The sequence below is a fragment of the Salmo salar genome, chromosome ssa03, assembly GCF_905237065.1.
Source record: "Salmo salar chromosome ssa03, Ssal_v3.1, whole genome shotgun sequence".
Lineage (NCBI taxonomy): Eukaryota > Metazoa > Chordata > Actinopteri > Salmoniformes > Salmonidae > Salmo > Salmo salar.
Genome location: NC_059444.1, coordinates 69,405,652 through 69,415,765, shown reverse-complemented (window position 1 = coordinate 69,415,765; position 10,114 = coordinate 69,405,652).

Below are 10,114 nucleotides of genomic sequence, written 5' to 3'. Positions count from 1 at the left end.
AGAGCGTTAGACAGACTGTTGGGTTAGTTAACTAGTGGCCATGGGGATAGAACAGAGCGTTAGACAGACTGTTGGGTTAGTTAACTAGTGGCCATGGGGATAGAACAGAATATTAGACAGACTGTTGGGTTAGTTAACTAGTGGTCATGGGGATAGAATCGAGTGTTAGACAGACTATTGGGTTAGTTAACTGGTGGCCATGGGGATAGAACAGAGTGTTAGACAGACGGTTGGGTTAGTTAACTAGTGGCCATGGGTATAGAACAAAGCATTAGACAGACTGTTGGGTTAGTTAACTAGTGGCCATGGGATAGAACAGAGCGTTAGACAGACTGTTGGGTTAGTTAACTAGTGGCCATGGGGATAGAACAGAGCATTAGACAGACTGTTGGGTTAGTTAACTAGTGGCCATGGGGATAGAACAGAGCATTAGACAGACTGTTGGGTTAGTTAACTAGTGGTGATGGGGATAGAACAGAGTGTTTGACAGACTGTTGGGTTAGTTAACTAGTGGTCATGGGGATAGAACAGAGTGTTAGACTGTTGGGTTAGTTAACTAGTGGCCATGGGGATAGAACAGAGCATTAGACAGACTGTTGGGTTAGTTAACTAGTGGCCATGGGGATAGAACAGAGTGTTAGACAGACTGTTGGGTTAGTTAACTAGTGGCCATGGGGATAGAACAGAGTGTTAGACAGACTGTTGGGTTAGTTAACTAGTGGCCATGGGGATAGAACAGAATATTAGACAGACTGTTGGGTTAGTTAACTAGTGGTCATGGGGATAGAATCGAGTGTTAGACAGACTATTGGGTTAGTTAACTGGTGGCCATGGGGATAGAACAGAGTGTTAGACAGACGGTTGGGTTAGTTAACTAGTGGTCATGGGGATAGAACAGAGCATTAGACAGACTGTTGGGTTAGTTAACTAGTGGCCATGGGGATAGAACAGAGCATTAGACAGACTGTTGGGTTAGTTAACTAGTGGTGATGGGGATAGAACAGAGTGTTTGACAGACTGTTGGGTTAGTTAACTAGTGGTCATGGGGATAGAACAGAGTGTTAGACTGTTGGGTTAGTTAACTAGTGGTCATGGGGATAGAACAGAGTGTTAGACAGACTGTTGGGTTAGTAAACTAGTGGTCATGGGGATAGAACAGAGTGTTAGACAGACTGTTGGGTTAGTTAACTAGTGGTCATGGGGATAGAACCGAGTGTTGACAGACTGTTGGGTTAGTTAACTAGTGGTTAGTTAACTAGTGGCCATGGGGATAGAACAGAGCATTAGACAGACTGTTGGGTTAGTTAACTAGTGGCCATGGGGATATAACAGAGCATTAGACAGACTGTTGGGTTAGTTAACTAGTGGCCATGGGGATAGAACAGAGTGTTAGACAGACTGTTGGGTTAGTTAACTAGTGGCCATGGGGATAGAACAGAATATTAGACAGACTGTTGGGTTAGTTAACTAGTGGTCATGGGGATAGAATCGAGTGTTAGACAGACTATTGGGTTAGTTAACTGGTGGCCATGGGGATAGAACAGAGTGTTAGACAGACGGTTGGGTTAGTTAACTAGTGGCCATGGGTATAGAACAGAGCATTAGACAGACTGTTGGGTTAGTTAACTAGTGGCCATGGGATAGAACAGAGCGTTAGACAGACTGTTGGGTTAGTTAACTAGTGGCCATGGGGATAGAACAGAGCGTTAGACAGACTGTTGGGTTAGTTAACTAGTGGCCATGGGGATAGAACAGAGCATTAGACAGACTGTTGGGTTAGTTAATTAGTGGCCATGGGGACAGAACAGAGCGTTAGACAGACCGTTGGGTTAGTTAACTAGTGACCATGGGGATAGAACAGAGCATTAGACAGAGTGTTGGGTTAGTTAACTAGTGGCCATGGGGATAGAACAGAGTGTTAGACAGACTGTTGGGTTAGTTAACTAGTGGTCATGGGGATAGAACAGAGTGTTAGACTGTTGGGTTAGTTAACTAGTGGTCATGGGGATAGAACAGAGCATTAGACAGACTGTTGGGTTAGTTAACTAGTGGCCATGGGGATAGAACAGAGCATTAGACAGACTGTTGGGTTAGTTAACTAGTGGTGATGGGGATAGAACAGAGTGTTTGACAGACTGTTGGGTTAGTTAACTAGTGGTCATGGGGATAGAACAGAGCATTAGACAGAGTGTTGGGTTAGTTAACTAGTGGCCATGGGGATAGAACAGAGTGTTAGACAGACTGTTGGGTTAGTTAACTAGTGGTCATGGGGATAGAACAGAGTGTTAGACTGTTGGGTTAGTTAACTAGTGGTCATGGGGATAGAACAGAGCATTAGACAGACTGTTGGGTTAGTTAACTAGTGGCCATGGGGATAGAACAGAGCATTAGACAGACTGTTGGGTTAGTTAACTAGTGGTGATTGGGATAGAACAGAGTGTTTGACAGACTGTTGTGTTAGTTAACTAGTGGTCATGGGGATAGAACAGAGTGTTAGACTGTTGGGTTAGTTAACTAGTGGTCATGGGGATAGAACAGAGTGTTAGACAGACTGTTGGGTTAGTTAACTAGTGGTCATGGGGATAGAACCGAGTGTTAGACAGACTGTTGGGTTAGTTAACTAGTGGCCATGGGGATAGAACAGAGCGTTAGACAGACTGTTGGGTTAGTTGACTAGTGGCCATGGGAATAGAACAGAGCATTAGACAGACTGTTGGGTTAGTTAACTAGTGGTTAGTTAACTAGTGGTCATGGGGATAGAACAGAGCGTTAGACAGACTGTTGGGTTAGTTAACTAGTGGTTAGTTAACTAGTGGCCATGGGGATAGAACAGAGCATTAGACAGACTATTGGGTTAGTTAACTAGTGGTCATGGGGATAGAACAGAGTGTTTGACAGACTGTTGGGTTAGTTAACTAGTGGTCATGGGGATAGAACAGAGTGTTAGACTGTTGGGTTAGTTAACTAGTGGTCATGGGGATAGAACAGAGTGTTAGACTGTTGGGTTAGTTAACTAGTGGTCATGGGGATAGAACAGAGTGTTAGACTGTTGGGTTAGTTAACTAGTGGTTAGTTAACTAGTGGCCATGGGGATAGAACAGAGCATTAGACAGACTGTTGGGTTAGTTAACTAGTGGCAATGGGGATAGAGCAGAGCGTTAGACAGACTGTTGGGTTGGTTAACTAGTGGCCATGGGGATAGAACAGAGCATTAGACAGACTGTTGGGTTAGTTAATTAGTGGTCATGGGGATAGAACAGAGTGTTAGAAAGACTGTTGGGTTAGTTAACTAGTGGTCATGGGGATAGAACAGAGTGTTAGACAGACTGTTGGGTTAGTTAACTAGTGGTCATGGGGATAGAACAGAGCATTAGACAGACTGTTGGGTTAGTTAACTAGTGGTTAGTTAACTAGTGGCCATGGGGATAGAACAGAGCAATAGACAGACTGTTGGGTTAGTTAACTAGTGGCCATGGGGATAGAACAGAGTGTTAGACTGGTGGGTTAGTTAACTAGTGGTCATGGGGATAGAACAGAGCATTAGACAGACTGTTGGGTTAGTTAAATAGTGGTCATGGGGATAGAACAGATTGTTAGACAGACTGTTGGGTTAGTTAACTAGTGGTCATGGGGATAGAACAGAGTGTTAGACTGGTGGGTTAGTTAACTAGTGGTCATGGGGATAGAACAGAGCATTAGACAGACTGTTGGGTTAGTTAACTAGTGGCCATGGGGATAGAACAGAGCATTAGACAGACTGTTGGGTTAGTTAACTAGTGGTGATGGGTATAGAACAGAGTGTTTGACAGACTGTTGGGTTAGTTAACTAGTGGTCATGGGGATAGAACAGAGTGTTAGACTGTTGGGTTAGTTAACTAGTGGTCATGGGGATAGAACAGAGTGTTAGACAGACTGTTGGGTTAGTTAACTAGTGGTCATGGGGATAGAACAGAGTGTTAGACAGACTGTTGGGTTAGTTAACTAGTGGTTATGGGGATAGAACCGAGTGTTAGAAAGACTGTTGGGTTAGTTAACTAGTGGCCATGGGGATAGAACAGAGTGTTAGACTGTTGGGTTAGTTAACTAGTGGTCATGGGGATAGAACAGAGTGTTAGACAGACTGTTGGGTTAGTTAACTAGTGGTCATGGGGGATAGAACAGAGTGTTAGACAGACTGTTGGGTTAGTTAACTAGTGGTGATGGGGATAGAACAGAGTGTTTGACAGACTGTTGGGTTAGTTAACTAGTGGTCATGGGGATAGAACAGAGTGTTAGACTGTTGGGTTAGTTAACTAGTGGTCATGGGGATAGAACAGAGTGTTAGACAGACTGTTGGGTTAGTTAACTAGTGGTCATGGGGATAGAACAGAGTGTTAGACAGACTGTTGGGTTAGTTAACTAGTGGCCATGGGGATAGAACAGAGCATTAGACAGACTGTTGGGTTAGTTAATTAGTGGCCATGGGGACAGAACAGAGCGTTAGACAGACCGTTGGGTTAGTTAACTAGTGACCATGGGGATAGAACAGAGCATTAGACAGACTGTTGGGTTAGTTAACTAGTGGCCATGGGGATAGAACAGAGTGTTAGACAGACTGTTGGGTTAGTTAAATAGTGGTCATGGGGATAGAACAGATTGTTAGACAGACTGTTGGGTTAGTTAACTAGTGGTCATGGGGATAGAACAGAGTGTTAGACTGTTGGGTTAGTTAACTAGTGGTCATGGGGATAGAACAGAGCATTAGACAGACTGTTGGGTTAGTTAACTAGTGGCCATGGGGATAGAACAGAGCATTAGACAGACTGTTGGGTTAGTTAACTAGTGGTGATGGGGGATAGAACAGAGTGTTTGACAGACTGTTGGGTTAGTTAACTAGTGGTCATGGGGATAGAACAGAGTGTTAGACTGTTGGGTTAGTTAACTAGTGGTCATGGGGATAGAACAGAGTGTTAGACAGACTGTTGGGTTAGTTAACTAGTGGTCATGGGGATAGAACCGAGTGTTAGACAGACTGTTGGGTTAGTTAACTAGTGGTGATGGGGATAGAACAGAGTGTTTGACAGACTGTTGGGTTAGTTAACTAGTGGTCATGGGGGATAGAACAGAGTGTTAGACTGTTGGGTTAGTTAACTAGTGGTCATGGGGATAGAACAGAGTGTTAGACAGACTGTTGGGTTAGTTAACTAGTGGTCATGGGGATAGAACAGAGTGTTAGACAGACTGTTGGGTTAGTTAACTAGTGGCCATGGGGATAGAACAGAGTGTTAGACTGTTGGGTTAGTTAACTAGTGGTCATGGGGATGTAACAGAGTGTTAGACAGACTGTTGGGTTAGTTAACTATTGGTCATGGGGATAGAACAGAGTGTTAGACAGACTGTTGGGTTAGTTAACTAGTGGTGATGGGGATAGAACAGAGTGTTTGACAGACTTTTGGGTTAGTTAACTAGTGGTCATGGGGATAGAACAGAGTGTTAGACTGTTGGGTTAGTTAACTAGTGGTCATGGGGATAGAACAGAGTGTTAGACAGACTGTTGGGTTAGTTAACTAGTGGTCATGGGGATAGAACAGAGTGTTAGACAGACTGTTGGGTTAGTTAACTAGTGGTCATGGGGATAGAACCGAGTGTTAGACAGACTGTTGGGTTAGTTAACTAGTGGCCATGGGGATAGAACAGAGCGTTAGACAGACTGTTGGGTTAGTTAACTAGTGGCCATGGGGATAGAACAGAGCGTTAGACAGACTGTTGGGTTAGTTAACTAGTGGCCATGGGGATAGAACAGAATATTAGACAGACTGTTGGGTTAGTTAACTAGTGGTCATGGGGATAGAATCGAGTGTTAGACAGACTATTGGGTTAGTTAACTGGTGGCCATGGGGATAGAACAGAGTGTTAGACAGACTGTTGGGTTAGTTAACTAGTGGCCATGGGGATAGAACAGAGCGTTAGACAGACTGTTGGGTTAGTTAACTAGTGGCCATGGGGATAGAACAGAGCATTAGACAGACTGTTGGGTTAGTTAATTAGTGGCCATGGGGACAGAACAGAGCGTTAGACAGACCGTTGGGTTAGTTAACTAGTGACCATGGGGATAGAACAGAGCATTAGACAGAGTGTTGGGTTAGTTAACTAGTGGCCATGGGGATAGAACAGAGCATTAGACAGACTGTTGGGTTAGTTAACTAGTGGTGATGGGGATAGAACAGAGTGTTTGACAGACTGTTGGGTTAGTTAACTAGTGGTCATGGGGATAGAACAGAGTGTTAGACTGTTGGGTTAGTTAACTAGTGGTCATGGGGATAGAACAGAGTGTTAGACAGACTGTTGGGTTAGTTAACTAGTGGTCATGGGGATAGAACCGAGTGTTAGACAGACTGTTGGGTTAGTTAACTAGTGGCAATGGGGATAGAACAGAGCGTTAGACAGACTGTTGGGTTAGTTGACTAGTGGCCATGGGAATAGAACAGAGCATTAGACAGACTGTTGGGTTAGTTAACTAGTGGTTAGTTAACTAGTGGTCATTGGGATAGAACAGAGCGTTAGACAGACTGTTGGGTTAGTTAACTAGTGGTTAGTTAACTAGTGGCCATGGGGATAGAACAGAGCATTAGACAGACTATTGGGTTAGTTAACTAGTGGTCATGGGGATAGAACAGAGTGTTTGACAGACTGTTGGGTTAGTTAACTAGTGGTCATGGGGATAGAACAGAGTGTTAGACTGTTGGGTTAGTTAACTAGTGGTCATGGGGATAGAACAGAGTGTTAGACTGTTGGGTTAGTTAACTAGTGGTCATGGGGATAGAACAGAGTGTTAGACTGTTGGGTTAGTTAACTAGTGGTTAGTTAACTAGTGGCCATGGGGATAGAACAGAGCATTAGACAGACTGTTGGGTTAGTTAACTAGTGGCAATGGGGATAGAGCAGAGCGTTAGACAGACTGTTGGGTTGGTTAACTAGTGGCCATGGGGATAGAACAGAGCATTAGACAGACTGTTGGGTTAGTTAATTAGTGGTCATGGGGATAGAACAGAGTGTTAGAAAGACTGTTGGGTTAGTTAACTAGTGGTCATGGGGATAGAACAGAGTGTTAGACAGACTGTTGGGTTAGTTAACTAGTGGTCATGGGGATAGAACAGAGCATTAGACAGACTGTTGGGTTAGTTAACTAGTGGTTAGTTAACTAGTGGCCATGGGGATAGAACAGAGCATTAGACAGACTGTTGGGTTAGTTAAATAGTGGTCATGGGGATAGAACAGATTGTTAGACAGACTGTTGGGTTAGTTAACTAGTGGTCATGGGGATAGAACAGAGTGTTAGACTGGTGGGTTAGTTAACTAGTGGTCATGGGGATAGAACAGAGCATTAGACAGACTGTTGGGTTAGTTAACTAGTGGCCATGGGGATAGAACAGAGCATTAGACAGACTGTTGGGTTAGTTAACTAGTGGTGATGGGTATAGAACAGAGTGTTTGACAGACTGTTGGGTTAGTTAACTAGTGGTCATGGGGATAGAACAGAGTGTTAGACTGTTGGGTTAGTTAACTAGTGGTCATGGGGATAGAACAGAGTGTTAGACTGTTGGGTTAGTTAACTAGTGGTCATGGGGATAGAACAGAGTGTTAGACAGACTGTTGGGTTAGTTAACTAGTGGTCATGGGGATAGAACAGAGTGTTAGACAGACTGTTGGGTTAGTTAACTGGTGGTCATGGGGATAGAACCGAGTGTTAGAAAGACTGTTGGGTTAGTTAACTAGTGGCCATGGGGATAGAACAGAGTGTTAGACTGTTGGGTTAGTTAACTAGTGGTCATGGGGATAGAACAGAGTGTTAGACAGACTGTTGGGTTAGTTAACTAGTGGTCATGGGGATAGAACAGAGTGTTAGACAGACTGTTGGGTTAGTTAACTAGTGGTGATGGGGATAGAACAGAGTGTTTGACAGACTGTTGGGTTAGTTAACTAGTGGTCATGGGGATAGAACAGAGTGTTAGACTGTTGGGTTAGTTAACTAGTGGTCATGGGGATAGAACAGAGTGTTAGACAGACTGTTGGGTTAGTTAACTAGTGGTCATGGGGATAGAACAGAGTGTTAGACAGACTGTTGGGTTAGTTAACTAGTGGCCATGGGGATAGAACAGAGCATTAGACAGACTGTTGGGTTAGTTAATTAGTGGCCATGGGGACAGAACAGAGCGTTAGACAGACCGTTGGGTTAGTTAACTAGTGACCATGGGGATAGAACAGAGCATTAGACAGACTGTTGGGTTAGTTAACTAGTGGCCATGGGGATAGAACAGAGTGTTAGACAGACTGTTGGGTTAGTTAAATAGTGGTCATGGGGATAGAACAGATTGTTAGACAGACTGTTGGGTTAGTTAACTAGTGGTCATGGGGATAGAACAGAGTGTTAGACTGTTGGGTTAGTTAACTAGTGGTCATGGGGATAGAACAGAGCATTAGACAGACTGTTGGGTTAGTTAACTAGTGGCCATGGGGATAGAACAGAGCATTAGACAGACTGTTGGGTTAGTTAACTAGTGGTGATGGGGATAGAACAGAGTGTTTGACAGACTGTTGGGTTAGTTAACTAGTGGTCATGGGGATAGAACAGAGTGTTAGACTGTTGGGTTAGTTAACTAGTGGTCATGGGGATAGAACAGAGTGTTAGACAGACTGTTGGGTTAGTTAACTAGTGGTCATGGGGATAGAACCGAGTGTTAGACAGACTGTTGGGTTAGTTAACTAGTGGTGATGGGGATAGAACAGAGTGTTTGACAGACTGTTGGGTTAGTTAACTAGTGGTCATGGGGATAGAACAGAGTGTTAGACAGACTGTTGGGTTAGTTAACTAGTGGTCATGGGGATAGAACCGAGTGTTAGACAGACTGTTGGGTTAGTTAACTAGTGGCCATGGGGATAGAACAGAGCGTTAGACAGACTGTTGGGTTAGTTAACTAGTGGCCATGGGGATAGAACAGAGTGTTAGACAGACTGTTGGGTTAGTTGACTAGTGGCCATGGGAATAGAACAGAGCATTAGACAGACTGTTGGGTTAGTTAACTAGTGGTGATGGGGATAGAACAGAGTGTTTGACAGACTTTTGGGTTAGTTAACTAGTGGTCATGGGGATAGAACAGAGTGTTAGACTGTTGGGTTAGTTAACTAGTGGTCATGGGGATAGAACAGAGTGTTAGACAGACTGTTGGGTTAGTTAACTAGTGGTCATGGGGATAGAACAGAGTGTTAGACAGACTGTTGGGTTAGTTAACTAGTGGTCATGGGGATAGAACCGAGTGTTAGACAGACTGTTGGGTTAGTTAACTAGTGGCCATGGGGATAGAACAGAGCGTTAGACAGACTGTTGGGTTAGTTAACTAGTGGCCATGGGGATAGAACAGAGTGTTAGACAGACTGTTGGGTTAGTTGACTAGTGGCCATGGGAATAGAACAGAGCATTAGACAGACTGTTGGGTTAGTTAACTAGTGGCCATGGGGATAGAGCAGAGCGTTAGACAGACTGTTGGGTTAGTTAACTAGTGGTGATGGGGATAGAACAGAGTGTTTGACAGACTTTTGGGTTAGTTAACTAGTGGTCATGGGGATAGAACAGAGTGTTAGACTGTTGGGTTAGTTAACTAGTGGTCATGGGGATAGAACAGAGTGTTAGACAGACTGTTGGGTTAGTTAACTAGTGGTCATGGGGATAGAACAGAGTGTTAGACAGACTGTTGGGTTAGTTAACTAGTGGTCATGGGGATAGAACCGAGTGTTAGACAGACTGTTGGGTTAGTTAACTAGTGGCCATGGGGATAGAACAGAGCGTTAGACAGACTGTTGGGTTAGTTAACTAGTGGCCATGGGGATAGAACAGAGCGTTAGACAGACTGTTGGGTTAGTTAACTAGTGGCCATGGGGATAGAACAGAATATTAGACAGACTGTTGGGTTAGTTAACTAGTGGTCATGGGGATAGAATCGAGTGTTAGACAGACTATTGGGTTAGTTAACTGGTGGCCATGGGGATAGAACAGAGTGTTAGACAGACTGTTGGGTTAGTTAACTAGTGGCCATGGGGATAGAACAGAGCGTTAGACAGACTGTTGGGTTAGTTAACT